General features: G+C 43.9%; 1 pseudogene; it reads right to left on the bottom strand.

Moving 5' to 3' along the window:
* Positions 1–2,067: 2,067 nt before the first annotated feature.
* LOC145824015 (receptor-like protein kinase THESEUS 1 pseudogene) lies at positions 2,068–18,199 on the bottom strand (annotated as a pseudogene).
* Positions 18,200–18,562: the final 363 nt, after the last annotated feature.

Raw genomic sequence — 18,562 nt, 5'->3', positions numbered from 1 at the left:
ATGGCAGTGCCCACGATTATTCTATTTTTAATTAATTTATATAAAAAGTTGTAAGAGGGTGAAAATCGATTATAAAATTAGACACCAAAATAGTTATCAATGACCAAATATTAAGGTAAGGGTGATTGTTAATCACAAAAAGTAAAAGTCAAGGCGGTTGTTAGAGGAAGTTTTCACAGTTGGCAGTGGCCAAAGGGTAAGATGGTATAAAATATTATTCAATTTATTAAAATCGTATCGATCTATATTAATTTACATTGCTCTATCTGTTAATTGTAATTTAAACTTTAAAATTTATAAATCGTTTTCGAAATCGTTCCGTTCTACTATAATTAATACATATATATTTTTTAACTTATAATAAAATACCAAAATAAAAATGAGTAAGAGATAGATTTATTATGTGAAATTTATTACAAATTAGTGGTTATGTATATGAAAAATTAATTTGTGTTATATGTATAAAAAATATTATACAAATTAATTTTATATATTATGTAAAAGTTTGATAATTAATTAAAATATTTTTCAATCTGTCCAAAATCTCTCAAATCACAATTTATCAATCTATTAATCCGTCATTCAATTTATGATTTTATTCTCAAACTATCCCAAGCTTACCCACACACTCCTAGTTGCCAGAGCTTGCCAATAGCAGTGGCGGAAGGTGCGAGTGGCTTGATATAATGGCCGAGGTGGTGATGAGCGGTGAATAGGTGAATAGGCGCTAGAGGAGGTGGGAGAGAAGAATTATTTTCAAAATAACCGAAAGTAGCTTCTTTTCTTTGTTTCTTTTTGTTTTCCTTTTAGCTACAATAACTTTGTAAATTTCATAAATTGTTTATAATTTTTTTAAAATGAAAATTGACACCAAGCAAAATTTTATTTATATTTTTCAAAATTTTATAACTAACAAAAAAAAAACAAAAAAAAAAAACTATTACCAAAACAGTTCCAATTTTCAGATCACTGCATCATCAATGAATACACTGATTTCCTTGTGCAACAAAAGAACAGAAAACCTAGACCTTTTCTCAATATTTTAATTACAAACATCTTCATCTCCTGGGAAATTCTCAAAGCAATAAAAGACTTTGCATGAAAGTAAATAAGGGACTTTGGATGTCTTCTTAAAAAAATTTCTGCCAAGACATAAAATTATAGTAAGCATTCTGTTTCAAGTCAATTCAAAAAGCACTTTGTGTTGAGAAATTTCACTGTTCTCCTTGAAAGTTAGACCCAAATACAGCTTCAATGAGATCAATAAAATAATGACCGATTGCCAAGACTATGAATGTGAAAAACACGGACGGATACATGATTATCACTATAGAGGTGCAAAAATATATTTGGGGTACAAATCCTTATAATTTTAATTATTTTAAATTTTACAGTATAATATATAATATTTTTTACATTTTTTGGGGTGCAGTTGCCCCTACTCGCACTCCCCTAGATCCATCCTTGGCGAAAACCCTGCCTGTTGATTATAAAATTGCAAAACAAACATTAAAAACCAGTAAAATTAACAAAATTAATGATCTAGGCCTACCTCTTCCGAGTTACCTTCCCTTCGGATCCATCAACTGTGAGAACACTTCACTTGTCGTTGCATCATCCAATAATGTTGACACAATCACCAATCCATCCCAGGATTTCTGAAATACAATTCGCGCTATTCTCATCCGTGACAGATTGTACAGAAGCCTCTTGAAACTGAAGAGCACACTCCAAATTCCACAAAGCATCCCCCATTTTTGGCCTCTCATTCCCATACTCACCCAAACACATCTCAGCTGTTTCCCCAAATTTTCTAAGGGAATCAAGATTGATTGATCTGATATGGGTATCGACTATCTGCTCTAATTGACCTTTCTTTTGCCGGCTCATAGCCCATTCCACTATGTTAACTTGTTCTCTCGGCAAAGCAGGGTTTATTGCTGGCCGAGCACATAAAACCTTCAAAAGTACTACTCTAATGTTGTGTTTGGTTTAGAGATTTGAGGGGAGGTTTGGAAAGGAAAATGGAAAAGGTAAGTGAAATGAGAATTATATATCCCTAAATTTCACATAGTTTCACACACTTTTTCCCTTTCCCTTTCTAAATCCCTTCCCAAATCCTCCAACCAAATGCAACATAAAGGAATACACATCAGACTTCTCAGTGAGTCGCTGACAACGAAAGTACTCAGGATCTAGGTACCCAAAACTTCCCTTCACAGCAGTACCCACATGGGCTTGATCCAAAGTTGGGCCCAACTTCGACAATCCAAAGTCTGCCACTTTTTGCAGCGAGATTTTCATCTAGCAGTATGTTAGTTGTTTTAACATCACGATGAATAATGCTATCTGCTGCTCCGGTGTGAAGGTAGTGCAATCCTTTTGGAGCTCCAATGCAAATCTTGAGCCTTTGTTTCCAAGTGAGAGGAGGGAGGTTCGAGCCGTACAAGTGCTTTCTGAGGGGTCCACCAACCATGAACTCGTACATAAGGATCATCTCGTTGAGCTCTTCGCAATAGCCTATGAGAGAGACTAGGTGTCTGTGTTGAAGCTTAGATAGCATCTTGATTTCTGTCCTGAATTCGACTAGTCCTTGTTGGGATCTTGGGTTTCCTCTCTTAACAGCGACTACAACCCCGTTTTCAAGAACTCCTTTGTAGACCTTTCCAAAGCCACCCACACCCAAGACTAAGTTCTCATCAAAGCTCTTTGTTGCTTCACAAATCTCCGAGAAAGCATGACGTGCCCTAACCTGAGAGAAGGTGTCATTGAAGCAAAACTACCGGTTGAAACTTTGGTATCTGAGCTCCCTACATGAGTGGGGAGTGGTAAACACGCGGGCTGCTGATGTTTTGGCTTATTTGGATGACGAAAATAGAGCGAAACAGCTACTAAGATGAGCACCAAAACTGGAAAACCGCCTAAACATAAAAAAATTACTAGCAACGCATTCTTGTTGCTTCTGTGGGGTTTCAAATCTGTGGAATAGGCTCTAAAATTCCCGTCAAGGCTATCACCAGGATTGCTCATTTTCATGATCTCCAAACCGTTCACAATTGCATTGGTTGGAATGTTCCTCAGATTAGGAACACCAACCTGAACTCAAATCTGCTTTGAGCCCATTGAAACATTAACAACAAAGTCGATAAACTAAGCAGATGACAAGGCCATTGTTTTTCTTGAGATATCAAAGAAGTCCATAGCAGATTGGTTGTTCATGTAGACATTGAAAACTAGGCTATAAAGAGTAACACTAACAATGTCACAGAAATGCAACCTAACAAGATAATCAAAGCCTTCATTGACTTTGAAGGCCCACGAAATGTTGAAATTTTGATTGGTGACATTCGCGTCTGCCATTTCCTGGGCAGTGGCATAAACCCAATTTGGTGTGGCATAAACCCAATTTGGTGCAATATCAACCGACACTCCACTAGGGTACTCAATTGAACTGGGATTCACAGAAACATTATGGGCAGATGCAGAATTAACAAGAAAAGGTTGATCTGATTTCCCAAATCCTCCACAAGGTGTCATTTTTGGGGCTCAAAATTTGACCTCCCATGTTAACTCTATAAGTTGTCTCAAAACCGACATGAGTTGGGATCTCAAGCTCTGGTTCTATTGGAATTGGGACAGCCCTCAAAGGGAACTGCCCATTGGGCATAGATACAACCTCAAAACCATTGATGAATGCAATCGAACCATTCCACGGAGACAATGTCAGTACTAATTTTTCTGAACTCAAACCACCCACTTCAACTACATATCCCTTAAGGAGAGGACATTTTTTAGGGAATTTTGAAAATTTGAACCCATGAAGCAGTGCGATCCCACTTGCTATGACAGAAAACACCGCGGATTCTAAGTTGTATCGATTGTTCTCAACTGGGTAGAAATGTAGGTGTACGGGGAGGAAATAATTCTCCTCATATAATCCTGTTGACCAAGTCCACGCTCCTCCGTACGACGTTGCTTTGTCACCTGAAAACACAAACGTGAGCTAGCCGGCGGGTGTGTGCCGGAAACCTCTCCGATGCCTAAGTCAGAAAACTTGACAAATAGACAAAGCTCTATGTTCTCAGAAAAAATTGTGTTCCATTACCTCTTCCAAGGTGATACTTGTGAGCTTTTATAGGTTTCGAGTGGCATAATCCTAGTAGGACTTTTATTTCTCCATGCAGAGTCCTCCTAGGATTCATACTCCTAAGGATAATGCTTATCCTTTTACACCCCCCCACTGCTTAAACCAAGTGGGATGGTTTTCTCCATGGCCGAACTACCATTTGACCGAAGCAAAACTGGCAATGCTGAGCCACAAAGTGAGCCGAACTATCCTTAGTTCAGCCCCTCCCTTTACTCTTCCTTATATCGGTTTCTCATCTGTTCATCCCAGTGTGTTTGGACCGAACCAACGACTCTCGACCGGTTTAACTCCCAGACCGGTACACCTCTAAGGCCGACATAACTTCAAGGCCGGTCAAACTTCAAGTTGCTCCCTGACCGAAGTAACTTTATGATTCCTGAACCGAAGTAAATTTACCTCCCTAGGCCGGAATAACTTTGTTTCTCCTAGGCCGGAGTAACCTTGCTCTCCTGGGCCGGAGTACCAATTACGGCCTTTTTACTTAGTCCTTTGCACTTTTGGGCCTCAAAGCCCATCACGCAGCTCGGCCCAATTCTTCCCAAAAATTACCCTCTCAATTGCCCCTTAATCCCATCTGTGCAATCATGATTGGGATTACCAGTCTACTGGCCGAGCTAGAGTTTATTAAGCCTTTCCGGCCGAGCTAAAAACCCTTTAGCCTCTCCGGCCGAGCGAAAAAACCCTCGGGCTCTCCGACCGAGCTAATTTTACTTCGGGCTTTACTTCGTCCGGTCAAAACGTCTCTTCAATCACGACTGTAACACTTCCCTTTCCCTTGCCACGTGGCGGCCTCTGATAGGCCGTGAGCTGTTATCACGCCGCCTTCGTACTTCGAACTTTTTGAACAGTCCCGCCCCTTTTTGCCGCTTTTTTCTCTCTCCTCTTTCACAAAATAACCTTTCTGCCTTTGAACCTTTCACCTTCACTATTCTTCGTCTTCTCTCTCTGTGTTCTTGTCGTTCGTGCTCTTCCTTTTCTGCAACAGTTTTCATCTTCAGTCCCTTTTTCTCTAATCTGGTAAGCAAATCTACTTTCTTTCTTGCTCTGTTTTGCTTTTCGCATCTGTGTATCTTGTTTTGTATGTTTTTTGCAAAACACATTTGTATAGTTTTGTTTTGCAACTGTACTTTTACGACAAAATAATAGCAGAGCTCATACGCGCATGAACTTTTGTAAAAAACTAGCCTTAGATCCAAAATTAGGTAGCAACCGAACTAGGATCCCGTTTGCCCGATATAGGTAGATCACTGTAGTCAATAACCGAACTAGAACTTGAAAGTCTCAAAGAGTCACCAACGCCTGACTCACTTTAGCCGAAATAAGATCACCGAGTTTTGAACATATCAAACTAGGAACCTCGGTTTTCAACCGAACTAAGCTTTCGGGGCCAAGCCAGCTTTCTTAGTTTCTAAACCGAACTCAAAAAGCTGCCCCTAGAGGCTCAACCGAAGTAAATTTATTAACTGATTTAGGCCTTGGGGCTAAACCAGCTTTCTTAGTTTTTTAAACCGAACTCAGAAAGCTGCCCCTGGACGATAAACCGGTCTAACGAGCAACCTGCTCAGACCGAGCTACCAAACCTTTTGATGAACCGAGATAGAACCAGTTTTTTGAGGCCGAAGTAGGGCTCTTATACCTTGCTTTTAAATTGTAGCACGGTCCAATGATCTGTGCTTAACCCCTTTGTTTTCTACTTTGCAGACTTAGGTTGCCCAGGCATTCCTTCTTGTGCTCAACCGAGCTACTGAGCACGATTTTTGCACCGATATAAATTATAAGTAAATTATACATCAGATGGGTAAGTATAGGTATCTAGTTGAGACCCCTGGTGGTATGGCCGAATTTAGGAAAGATTACCATATTCCTGAAGACGTTCATCTGAGTTTGGCTGAAAAAGATGTTATTCCGTGGGAAAAAGAAGGCTTCGTCCCTTTTACCCTTCAATCCATAATAGAAACCGGACTACGGCTTCCTGTCCAACCATTGATCTGTGAATTTCTTAGGCAGACTAGGTTATGCCCCACCCAACTGTCCACCAATACATACCGCATTATTATGGGAATAGCCGCACTAAACCATCAAACCGGACTAAACCTTGGTCTGGCCGAAATTTTCCACCAATACTCCATCGGCTCAAAAGATGCTGGGTGGGTCTATTACCTTAGGATTCGCCGCCGCCGAGAGAAGATAGTTAAGCACACACCGGACAAAGACCTTAATGATGATGATTTTTTCTGGGTCTCTGGGAACTTTGAGGATTTTCAAGCCCAAATTCCTGGTCGGCCTATAAATTGGAAAAATGGGGAGCCCGGTAATATGACTTCAGTCCTCTTCCTTGTATTTTATTTCGGTTTTTTTAGTCAATTAACCGAACTAACAGTTCTCCTTTTGCAGATTTCGCCCACCTCCGTTCCCTATATAGCTATCCCAACCTTGCGATTTTGCGAGCCGCACTACGGTGTCAAGAAAGGAGTTGGGCTAAGCTTCTAAACTTTGAGCCGACCTATCGGTATAGCGGTCGCCGAAAAGCAAGAGTAACCGATTTCCTTCTTGAGGAAGCACCAGAACCGGACCCAACCTTGCCCGAAATACGACTTGTCCCATTAACTGCTGAAGAAGAGATGGCAAAGAAAAGCAGAGTTAGGGCCCTTCTGACCGCAACAACCAGAGCCGAAGTACCACCAACTATTGAGGCGCAGCCTGCCGTTGTGGCCCTCCCTTCTCAACGGCCTTCTTCATCTCGCCCCTCCAAACGTGCCCGATCTACATCGACCGAACAGCAACTTGTCGATGAGGTTGAATCCATCCCCCAAAGTCCTCAACCTTCCCCCCAACCGGAGCAAACTGACCGAGCTGAATCTCCGAAGTGGGCTCCGCCGCTGACCTTCAACGACCGAGACATCAAAGCTACTGACTCGGTCGTGGCTGAAAAAGATCACCAATTGGCTTTTAATCTGGCCAAAAGTGTGTGCCTCCCAAAAGATATGGAGCACCACTTAAAGCAATTGAACACCGAAATGAAGTCAATTCGGTCTACATCCAAGTCCTTGATTTTGGTAAGTAACTCTGTCCGCTTCTTCTGCCTAAATTTTCCAACTTGTACTTCGGCTCAAAGGAAATCTTTGTTTTGCCAGGCCTTACAAAAGAACAATATTACTTACAAGAAAGTCCAAGAACTAAGAAAAACCACAAGGCAAGCAATGGCGGAAGCCGAGGCAAAGGCGGCCGAACTAGAGGAGGCCGAAAAGAAAATGACCGAGCTACAAGCAGAGAACGGTCGACTTACCGATCTGGTTAGCTCGGCTGAAGCGGAGAGGCAGAAAGCGGCCATCGCTATGAAAGACAAATATCTGCGAGAGCTGGTAAAGCTTGAAAAGAGAAAGGATACCGAAATAAGCCAACTAAAAAAGAGCGTGGAGGGAGCCGAAAAGCAGGGTTACAAGCAGGGTTACAAGAAGGCAGAAGACGCCTATGTCAAACAGTGCGATGCTGCCAAGGAGCTGTTCTTCAAATGTGGCTGGAGGGCGGCTGTTGAGCAGCTCGGTCATGATCAACAGACCGAGGTCTTCAACCCTCCAGACTACTTTATACCGAAGTCCCTTGCGGAGTATGCCGATGCCCTGCAACAAGAGTTTCTGGAAGACTCAGATTCTGATGACTCCTCTGCTTCCGAAGACATTCCGGTTGTTAGTGCAGACCCATCACTTCGGTTGGAGCCCATGGTAGAGGACCCACCTATTCAACAGCCAAGTGATACCGTGGTTCCAACCGAAACCAACCCGGTGACCGAGCGTGATCTTCCCCTTGAAACCGGTTTTCAAGTTGATAGTGATGCGGCTTTTGACGCCGAAATACAAGAACTCTTTTCTTGATTTTGTACTTTGATTTTGTACTTTTTCTTTTGTTATTTCGTCTTTGTAACTGGGCTTCGGTCCTTACTTTGTACTTGCTTTTCAATGAATGAAGATTTTGTCGACTCTTATTCCGGTTTCTGATTCATATGCTTGCACTTGTAATGTCTTCTATTTACTCCAACTGTTATTTCGATTTTGGCTGGTTTAAACTATGCTTACTAGCCAACCACTCCTTAGCCGATACAATCACATCGGCTGAGGAGTACAAAGTGTTTAATCCAGCCAATCCAATTTCAGCCATACCCTTACTATGGCTGAAGGGTAACAAGTGTTGGTTTATTCCAGCCAACCACTTTTTAGCCATGCACTTACTTCGGCTGAAGAGAAACAAGTGTTGGTTTATTCCAGCCAACCACTTCTTCAGCCATGCACTTACTTCGGCTGAAGAGTAACAAGAGTTGGTTTATTCCAGCCAACCACTCTTCAGCCTTACACTTACTTCGGCTGAAGAGTAACAGGTGCTAGTTTATTCCAGCCAACCACTCTTCAGCCTTGCACTTACTTCGGCTGAAGAGTAACAGGTGTTGGTTTATTCCAGCCAACCACTCTTCAGCCTTGCACTTACTTTGGCTGAAGAGTAACAGGTGTTGGTTTATTCCAGCCAACCACTCTTCAGCCTTGCACTTACTTTGGCTGAAGAGTAACAGGTGTTGGTTTATTCCAGCCAACCACTCTTCAGCCTTGCACTTACTTCGGCTGAAGAGTAACAAGTGTTGGTTTATTCCAGCCAACCCCTAAGTTAGTTTTTCCGGCTAACTTAGAATAAAATGCTTGCAATGCGCCTAATCTTTACTAAAACTAACTTCTACAAGGAACAACTTCTGCTAAAAAGAATTTCTCGTTTTATTGAAGGAAGAAAAAATTACATATGTTTGAAAAAGAAAAGTTAAAAGTAAAATAACTTGAGATTGGCCGTATTCCATGGCCTAGGGATTGCCTTGTCATCCTTGTCTTCTAGGTGGTATGCCCCTTTGCCTGCTAACCCAACCACCTTATAAGGACCTTCCCAATTTGGGCCTAACTTGCCGTCTCCTGGGATCAAGGTGTTTCCCATTACTTTGCGTAGTACCCAATCCCCAATCTGGAATTGTCTTGGATGCACGTTTTTGCTGTATTTTCTGATTAACTCTCGTTGGTATGAGGCGATGTGGACTAGTGCTCTTTCTCTTCTTTCTTCTGCAAGGTCGAGTTCTAAGGCTATGGCTTCTCCATTTAAGTTTGGATCAAAATTTTCGCTTCGAATTGTGGGGAGGCCAACTTCTAGTGGGATTACTACTTCCATTCCGTAGGCTAAGGAGAATGGTGTTTCTGCTGTTGATCGCCGAGGTGTGGTGCGGTAAGCCCATAAAACATGAGGAAGTTCCTCCGCCCACTTGCCTTTTGCTTTCTCTAGCCTTTTCTTTAGTCCATCCAATACGACTTTATTTGATGCTTCAGCTTGCCCATTTGCTTGAGGATATGCCGGTGTAGAATTGTAGAACTCTATCTTGTACTCTTCACAAAAGCTTCTAAAGATTCTGCCGTCGAACTGAGTTCCATTGTCTGAGATCAGTGCTTTTGGTATGCCAAACCGAGTGATGATATTCTGCCAAACAAACTTCTTCACATCTTTTTCTTTGATTGACGCCAATGCTTCTGCTTCCACCCACTTTGTGAAGTAGTCTGTTGCTGCGAGAAAGAATTTTCTGCCCCCGGGCGCTGTTGGAAGTGGTCCTACTATGTCCAAGCCCCATATTGCGAAAGGCCATGGGCTAGTTAATGGTAGGAGTTCTCTTGCTGGTTGATGTATTTGGTGCGCGAATTTTTGGCATTTCTCACACTTCTTCACATATTTCTCTGAGTCTGCTTGCATATATGGCCACCAATATCCTTGCGAAATAGCCCTATAAGCGAGCGACCTTCCCCCTTGATGACTTCCACACACCCCTTCGTGTATTTCGAACAAGAATGCTTCTACTTTGCTGGGATGAACGCACTTGAGGTAAGGCCCAGAGAATGACTTCTTGTATAATGCCAAAGATGGAGATAGCCAAAATCGCTGCGACTTTGCCCTTATTCTATTGGTTTCTTTTTTCTCTTCTGGTAGGATGCCGTCTTTTAGGAATAGGGTGATGGGATCCATCCATGAAGGGCCTAATTCTGTGCAACATACTTCTTCCGCTTCGGGGTCTTCTATGCTTGGTCTTGGTAAGAAGTCGATGAGTAATGGATGACGGATTGATGTATCTGCCATTGAGGCAAGGCCTGCTAGTTCGTCCGCTCGGCAGTTTTCCTCTCTGCCAATTTGTTCTATTCTTACTACATCAAACTTCTTGATCTCTGTTCTGACTAACTCTTGGTATTTGGCCATTCTGTCATCTTTTGCTTCGTATTCGCCAGAAATTTGGTTTACCACTAGCAGAGAGTCACTGTATACCATTAGTTCGGTGGCCTTCATGTAGTATGCTGACTTAAGTCCTGCGAGAAGCGCCTCATACTCCGCTTCATTGTTGGATGCTGGGAAGCCAAGGTTGATTGCTTGCTCTACAACCAGGCCGTCTGGAGAGATGAGGACTATGCCAAGCCCTGCACCATGTCGGTTGGATGCTCCATCCACAAAGAGCTTCCACATCTCTCCAACGAATAATTTCCAGCAAGTGGAAGGATCAGATGATGACGTGGGGTCAAGAATGGTGTTTTCCTCAAGGTCCATGTTGGCTGTCTGCCCTTTGTCCTCTGTTTGAACTGCTGGTGAGCCTTTGTTTGTCTCTTCCTTGTTGTCCTTAGTATGGTCTGCCTTGGTGCTTGATTGACTACCTTCCACTAGGGGTTGCGTTATTCTGGCGTCAACTTCCGTCCCTAGTTCGGTTGTGTCGGTTAGGTCGACTGGGCAGATATGATGACTTCCAGGAGTAAACTCTGCGACGAAGTCTGCCAAAGATTGGGCTTTTATTGCGGTCTTGGGTTGGAACTTGATGTCGAATTGTCCCAACTCTACTGCCCACTTCAGAATTCGCCCGCTAAAGTTCGCCCTTTCAAACAGAGCTTTTAGTGGAAAGGCTGTGAGGACGACTATGGTGTGGGCGTGAAAGTAGTGCGCCAATTTTCTGGATGCCATCATTAATGCTAATGCTAGTTTCTCTAAGGGCAAGTACCTTGTTTCGGCTCCCAACAATGTCTTGCTGACATAAAAGATGGGCAAGTGTTGTACTCCTTCTGCACGAACCAACACTGCGCTGACTGCGTGCTGAGAGACTGCCAGGTACAAAAAGAGTTCTTCACCAGGTACTGGAGTAACAAGTAGTGGTGGGGAAGACATGTACTCCTTCAAGCTTTCCAGAGCTCGGTCGCATTCTTCATCCCACTCAAACTTGGCCTTTAAAGCTTGGAAGAATGGTCGTAGTCTGTCTGATGACCTGCTTATGAACCGGTTGAGCGCAGCTGCCATACCAGTGAGATGCTGTACTTCTTTGACTGAGTTTGGTCTCTCCAACTCCTGGATTGCTTTGATTTGAGAGGGGTTTGCTTCTATACCTCGGTTGGTCACCAGGAAGCCCAAGAATTTGCCAGATCCAACTCCGAATGCGCATTTGGACGCATTGAGGCGCAACTTGTGTTTCTTCAGGATCTGGAACATTTCGCCTAGATCTTTAAGATGGTCATTCTCATCCTTGCTTTTGACCACCATGTCATCGATGTAAGCCTCCATTGTTCTGCCTAACAATGGTTCAAACATCTTGGTGACCATCCTTTGGAATGTCGCCCCCGCGTTCTTTAGGCCAAAGGGCATGACCTTGTAGCAATATAGCCCCCTTGGTGTTGTGAAGGATGTGACCTCCTGGTCTGGTTCATGCATGGCGATCTGGTGGTAGCCTCTGTATGCATCCAGAAAGCTAAGTCGGTTATGCCCTGCCGTTAGGTCCACCAGTTGATCTATCCGTGGTAGAGGAAAGCTATCTTTTGGGCACGCCTTGTTGACTGTTTTGTAGTCGACGCAGACACGCCATTTACCATTCTTTTTTGGCACTACAACTGTGTTGGAGATCCATCTTGGGTAGTGCACTTCTCTTATTGCTCCTGCCTCCAGCAGGTTGCCTACCTCTTCTGCCACTATTTCGGCGTGGTAGAGTGCCGATCTGCGTGTGCGTTGGATGACTAGTCTGGCGGATGGGTGGACATTGAGTTGGTGACTGATGAAGTTTGGGTCAATACCTGGCATGTCGTAGGGTGTCCAGGCAAACACTTCGATATTAGAGGTCAAGAATTCCAAGACCTCTAATCTCTTAGTGCTGGACAACGATGAGCCAAGCAAGAAGAACTTATCCGGGTTCTTCTCATCTATTTTTACCTCCACCAAGTCCTCCACCGCTTTCTGATCAGCCTCTTTGCCGACGTCCGCGAATAGTTCATTACTCTCTGGTTCTTCCACCGAATGAACGTATCCTTTGGCAGCTCGGCTTCCATTCGCTGTGGCGAAGCATTGTTTTGACATGATCTGATCGCCATAGACTTCTTCAATTATGCCGGTGTCATTGGGGAACCGCATTACCTGATGGTATGATGACGCTACCGAACGCATGGCATGCAGCCATGTTCTGTCCAAGATGATGTTGTATGTGGAGGGGACCTTCAATACCCAGAACTCCACTTGTTTTGTTACACTCCCTGCTCTGACTGGAAGAATTATTTTGCCGACAGGCCACTCTGGCATGGAGTTGAATCCAATCAGGGGAGAAACTGCAGGCGCCAAGTCTTTGTCTTGTAGCTTCAGTTATTTAAATGTGTCATAGTACATGATCTCACATGAACTACCCTGGTCAATCAGAATCCGCTTGACGTCAAAATCTTTGACTCGGAGAGTGACAACCAGAGCATCATTGTGAGGACAGTATATTCGATCCAGGTCCTTATCCGAAAAAGACATGACGTTTGTTGCCTCTGTTTTCCCCTTCTTGATGGAAGGTTGGGCACTTAATACTTCCCTGAAGTGCTCAGCCTTCTTGATTGATCCTCTGAGCTCGCATACACGCTCAGGTTCAAAGACTCCATGTATTACATTGATGATGCCTTGTGGTGGGGCGTCGATCGGCATCCCATTGGGATGGTTATTATGATCTTGGAGGGCTGGTTGCGTCCCTCCTTCAATATATTTGTCCAAGTGGCCTGCTGCCACCAACTCTTCCAAGTGTTGTCTTAACGGTGTGCAATTCTCAGTTCGGTGCCCCTTTTCTTTGTGGAAGGTGCAACGTGATCTGTCGTCGTAATCTTTCTGAGCTTCCCCTAGCTTGGCTGGCCACTTGACGAAAGACTCATCTTTTATTCGCTCAGAATCCGATATATTGGCTTTTTGAACACCGTTGTTATGGCAGTGCGGATTCTCAACCATCTTTTGTCTGGGTCTTCTCCGTTATCTCGTCTGCCACGCCCGTTTCTATTCTGCCGATCTACTGTATTGACCTTTGCTGAGGTCTTCTTTTCTGGTACTGCGGTTGCACTAGATTTTGCTTTTGCACGTGCGCCATCCTCTTCTACCCTGATGTGCTGATGCACTCTTTCCATCAGGGCCTCCATGGTGAGGGGTGGCGTCATGGTAATCGAATCCCTTAGTCTGTTTCCTACTGGTAGGCCTCTTTTATATTGTGCAATGGCTAGATTGGTGGGGCAGTCTCCAATCTGGTTGAATGTCTCCCAGTAGCGACTGTTGTAAGATCTGAGGGTCTCTTTTTCACCCATGTCGATGGAAAGTAACTGGTCTATCTCCACCGGTGTTTTAGTATTTGTTCGAAACCTCATTACGAACGCTTCTGCCAATTGGGCCCAGGAGGCTATGCTGCCCTCTGGGAGCTTTTCGAACCAAGTCAAGCCTAGGTCGCCAAGACTTGACGGGAAGAGTATGCACATTAAGGCCTCGTTTCGCCTGTACACAGCCATGACTTGGCGAAAGTGGCTCAGGTGTGAATACGGGTCCGTCTTCCCTTCATATGTATTGAATTTCGGCTGAAGGAAGCCTGATGGTAGGGGCGCGTTTTCGATTGCTGGAACAAACGGCGAAGTCTGTAGTCTTGCCAATGCTTTGTCCGTTGGTTCGTAGGCTGGTCGCGGTATTGGCATTCCAACCTCGACGCTTCCATGCGTCCGAGGAGCCAACCGTTGTAAGGCTGAGACTCGGTGTGGGTCCCTTGCCCTGGCATCCTCCTTGCATCGTGCTTTTTCTTCGAGCACGGTTCGTAAGTCGGATGACCTGGGCAGCTCTGTTTGTCTAGATCTGGTTTGGTGTGAATGTGAAGGCCAATACGTGCTTCCTTCAGTGTATGATCTTTCGGATCTCGTCTTCTCAGACCTGGAGTGACGAGTCCTGGAAGATAAGGAATGAGTGTCGCCTGTCCTGAGGCTTCTGCTCCTTCCTTGGGAGGGTATAGTATTCCTACTATGATTCTCTGAGTGGTGAGGGGGCGTCTTGTGCTTGCGCCCCTCTCCTGTCGCCACATCTTTAGTCTTCATCTGGCGTTTCAAAGCCTCCATGTCCGCCGCCATCTTCCGAATTAGTTCATCTTGCTCCTTCACGCGGTCTTCCAGGGCTTGAGGATCAATCCTCCTCCTTTGCCTGTCAGGACTTTGAGAGTGACGAGGGCTGTTATTCCGCCTTCCCCTGCCACTCCTCCTGGAGTTATGTTGTTGGGGCTCCAGATCTGCCATAGGAGGGACAGAGGGTAATCCTTCTCGCCTTGCGCCCCCGTCTGGAGTTAGCCCGTCGACGGCGGACTGCGGTAGTTCTTCAATGTGTGCCATTGATTGAGAAAATGAGAAGCTTAGTCAAGAGGTTTTTGTTCTTGTCTGTTTGTTCCCACAGACGGCGCCAATTGTACGGGGAGGAAATAATTCTCCTCGTATAATCCTGTTGACCAAGTCCACGCTCCTCCGTACGACGTTGCTTTGTCACCTGAAAACACAAACGTGAGCTAGCCGGCGGGTGTGTGCCGGAAACCTCTCCGATGCCTAAGTCAGAAAACTTGACAAATAGACAAAGCTCTATGTTCTCAGAAAAAATTGTGTTCCATTACCTCTTCCAAGGTGATGCTTGTGAGCTTTTATAGGTTTCGAGTGGCATAATCCTAGTAGGACTTTTATTTCTCCATGCAGAGTCCTCCTAGGATTCATACTCCTAAGGATAATGCTTATCCTTTTACACCCCCCCCACTGCTTAAACCAAGTGGGATGGTTTTCTCCATGGCCGAACTACCATTTGACCGAAGCAAAACTGGCAATGCTGAGCCACAAAGTGAGTCGAACTATCCTTAGTTCAGCCCATCCCTTTACTCTTCCTTATATCGGTTTCTCATCTGTTCATCCCAGTGTGTTTGGACCGAACCAACGACTCTCGACCGGTTTAACTCCCAGACCGGTACACCTCTAAGGCCGACATAACTTCAAGGCCGGTCAAACTTCAAGTTGCTCCCTGACCGAAGTAACTTTATGATTCCTGAACCGAAGTAAATTTACCTCCCTGGGCCGGAATAACTTTGTTTCTCCTAGGCCGGAGTAACCTTGCTCTCCTGGGCCGGAGTACCAATTACGGCCTTTTTACTTAGTCCTTTGCACTTTTGGGCCTCAAAGCCCATCACGCAGCTCGGCCCAATTCTTCCCAAAAATTACCCTCTCAGTAGGCGTAGCCAATGCTGACCTAATTGCTTAGTTCCAATTGTGCAGGTTGAAATCTTGGTGAACACACGATCAGAGTTGTAAAGATTTGAAACACCCAATTCAGTGTTCGAAACTGTGATATGTGAATCAGAACTAGACAAACCCACATCTGAATTCCAAGAACGGGTTCAAAAACACGGCCATCATCAAGTTCTAATGCCTTATTTGCACCACAATTGATCAAGAAACTGTCTACAGGGCTAAAAGAGTTGCAGAGTACTGATTGAGAACAAAGAACAAACAGATGGCAGACAAAATACAAATTATGCAATCTGTTCAAAATACCCATTTCTTGATTCACAGATATATCTTGAAGTAATTCAAATAAAGCAATGTAGAAGCTAAAAAAGAACAAACAGTTTTGGAATACCCATTTCTTACATGTTTTGAGTCCTGTTGCAAGAACGGAGTTCAAGTACAGATTGAATGATAGTGTTAGTGTATTAGCTGTAATGTTAGTGGATGTGTATTAGCTGTAATGTTAGTGGATGTTAGCTTTAATAATGTTGCTTTATTGTAGTGCCACTTTCGGCTCCTCTCCTTATAAAGGAGCTCAATTCAACATTTGTAAAATACAACAATAATACATTCAATACATATAATTTGTTCTCTCTCTTTCTCTATACATTGAAACTAACATGGCATCAGAATTGTAAGATTTAGGTCTGTATGACGGGCAGCCGGCCGACAACTTTGCCTTCGCTGCCCATTGGAGTTTTCTACACATACCGTCACAATCTTCTCTAACCCTTGGTATTGAGGTAAATTTGTCTTGGTGATGACCTTGTAGGAGATATACACTTGCAGACCAACCCACCTCTCTTTTTCTTCAAGAAGGCTCTGCCGTTTCCACACTCATCTTCATCATAGCTTCAAGCAACGCCGCAGTCTCTGTTATCGAAGACCCACGCCACCTTGCACACCGTCGGCGGCCATAGCCGATGTTGGCGTGATACCAACCGCGACGCCACACAGTGGGTTCTCTCTGTATACTCCACACAGTGGCTTCACCTGAACTGATGTTCCCATCTCTCTCCCTACCAACTTGTTTGGTCACCTTTTCTCTCTCTAGACATGCTCTCTGCCGAGAGCTCTACAAAAGAAACCTTGGCCCCTATGATACACCTCCCTCTACAGTGTACATGCACGCAGATGACATCAAATCTGCATCAATTGAGGCTCACGCATAGCAGCAGCAGTCCTCGGAAGCTTTTGGCACGCAAAAGCATCCAATACACTCGCCAAGTTGAACGTGTGACATGCACACTATCATCCACGATCCGTCTCGCAATCTATGAGCTCATGACCACCATGGAAACCGGTCATCAACTCCTTCCCACACCTCTCTCCACCCACAGTCAAACTCAAACCCAAACCCAAAATCAGATCAGAGAGTCTATCATGATACTCCAAGGATTCATCAACGACTTGAAAGATCTCAAAATGGGACATCCTGTTGTTCATCCTCGCCAGTCTCTCTCTCCAAGTCTTCAACATTTGGAGGCATCACTTCAAAGCTTAGCTAGCAATGTCAGCAGCCCGCGTGGGACTAGATCCACACATACCAAAACATCCACCGCCCACATCCCTCACTTTCTTTAAACCCATCTTTCACTCACATGGCTTGTCCCCATTCTCCCCTCATATTTTAAACTTTTCTTTAAACTTTTTCCAAAGTGTTTGATCTGCCAAAGACGTGGCCACAAACAAATACCAAACACACTATTTCCACTAAATTTTCCTTTATACTCATCTTTCCCACTATCCACTTTTATTTTATTTTAGAAAAATGTTTGGGAACACTAAAAAAGGAACATTAGAGGAGTATTAATGATGTGGTAATAGGCCCCGCTCACTTTCTATACCTTGTTTTTTTTTTTTTCATTTCCAATACATTAATACTATTAATAATATATTTTTTAGTGGTCCAAATTATTATTATTTATTTTATAATCAATATACCCATCATTCTTTTCCCCATCATTCTTTTGCCCCACTAAAATATATTATACTAGCCTTCATTGATTCCAGTGGATTCCAACACTTTATTTTATATATTATTATTATTATTATTATTATTATTATTTCAAAAAACAAAAAAAAAAACACACAAAACTACATTCATTTCAGTTGATTTTTCTGCACTACCATGCCTACCATCCGAGTTTGCACAACACACTTGTTTTATTCATATCAGGGATCAACCCTGATCACAATTCTACACCAACATACACATACACACACAAAAAACAAAACAAAACAAAATAAAACAAACAAACAATCAAACAATCACACATTTTTTGTTTCCCTTCCTCTACACTGCTGCCAGTCTCTTCTTCTTACCTTTGCCTTGGGTGACCCTTGATGGCCCTGCTTCAGTGCTTCCCAGCCCACCAAGCCCGTTGCGTCCTCGTTGCTCCTCAAATGCAGCATATGGCGGCCCTCCGAATCGGAGCATGATGGTGGCTTTCTATTTTAGCTCCTTGTTCTCCGCCTTCAGCGCGCAAATCTCTGCTCGCGCATCCTTGTACATGTGCTGCAACAGAGAGAGTTGGGCATTTAACTGTTACCCCTCACTCGTTTTATTCTGTAGTTGGTGAGACAAGTTAGTGACTGCAGTCATGGTCTCCACACATGATTTCAGGGTATAGTGGTTGGCCTCAATGTCTGATTGAGCTGACATTGAGGCCAACCACTATACCCTGAAGTCATGTGTGGAGACCATGACTGCGGTCACTAACTTGTCTCACCGGCTGCAGAATAGGAGGAGTGAGGTGCAACAGTTAAATGCCCAACTCTGTCTGCTGCAGCGCATGTACAA

The sequence above is a fragment of the Camellia sinensis genome, chromosome 1 (genome assembly GCF_055761805.1).
Source record: "Camellia sinensis isolate YWXY chromosome 1, ASM5576180v1, whole genome shotgun sequence".
Classification (NCBI taxonomy): Eukaryota; Viridiplantae; Streptophyta; class Magnoliopsida; order Ericales; family Theaceae; genus Camellia; species Camellia sinensis.
The sequence above is the reverse complement of the archived record's forward strand: the minus strand, read 5'-3'. Positions and strand labels throughout refer to the sequence as shown.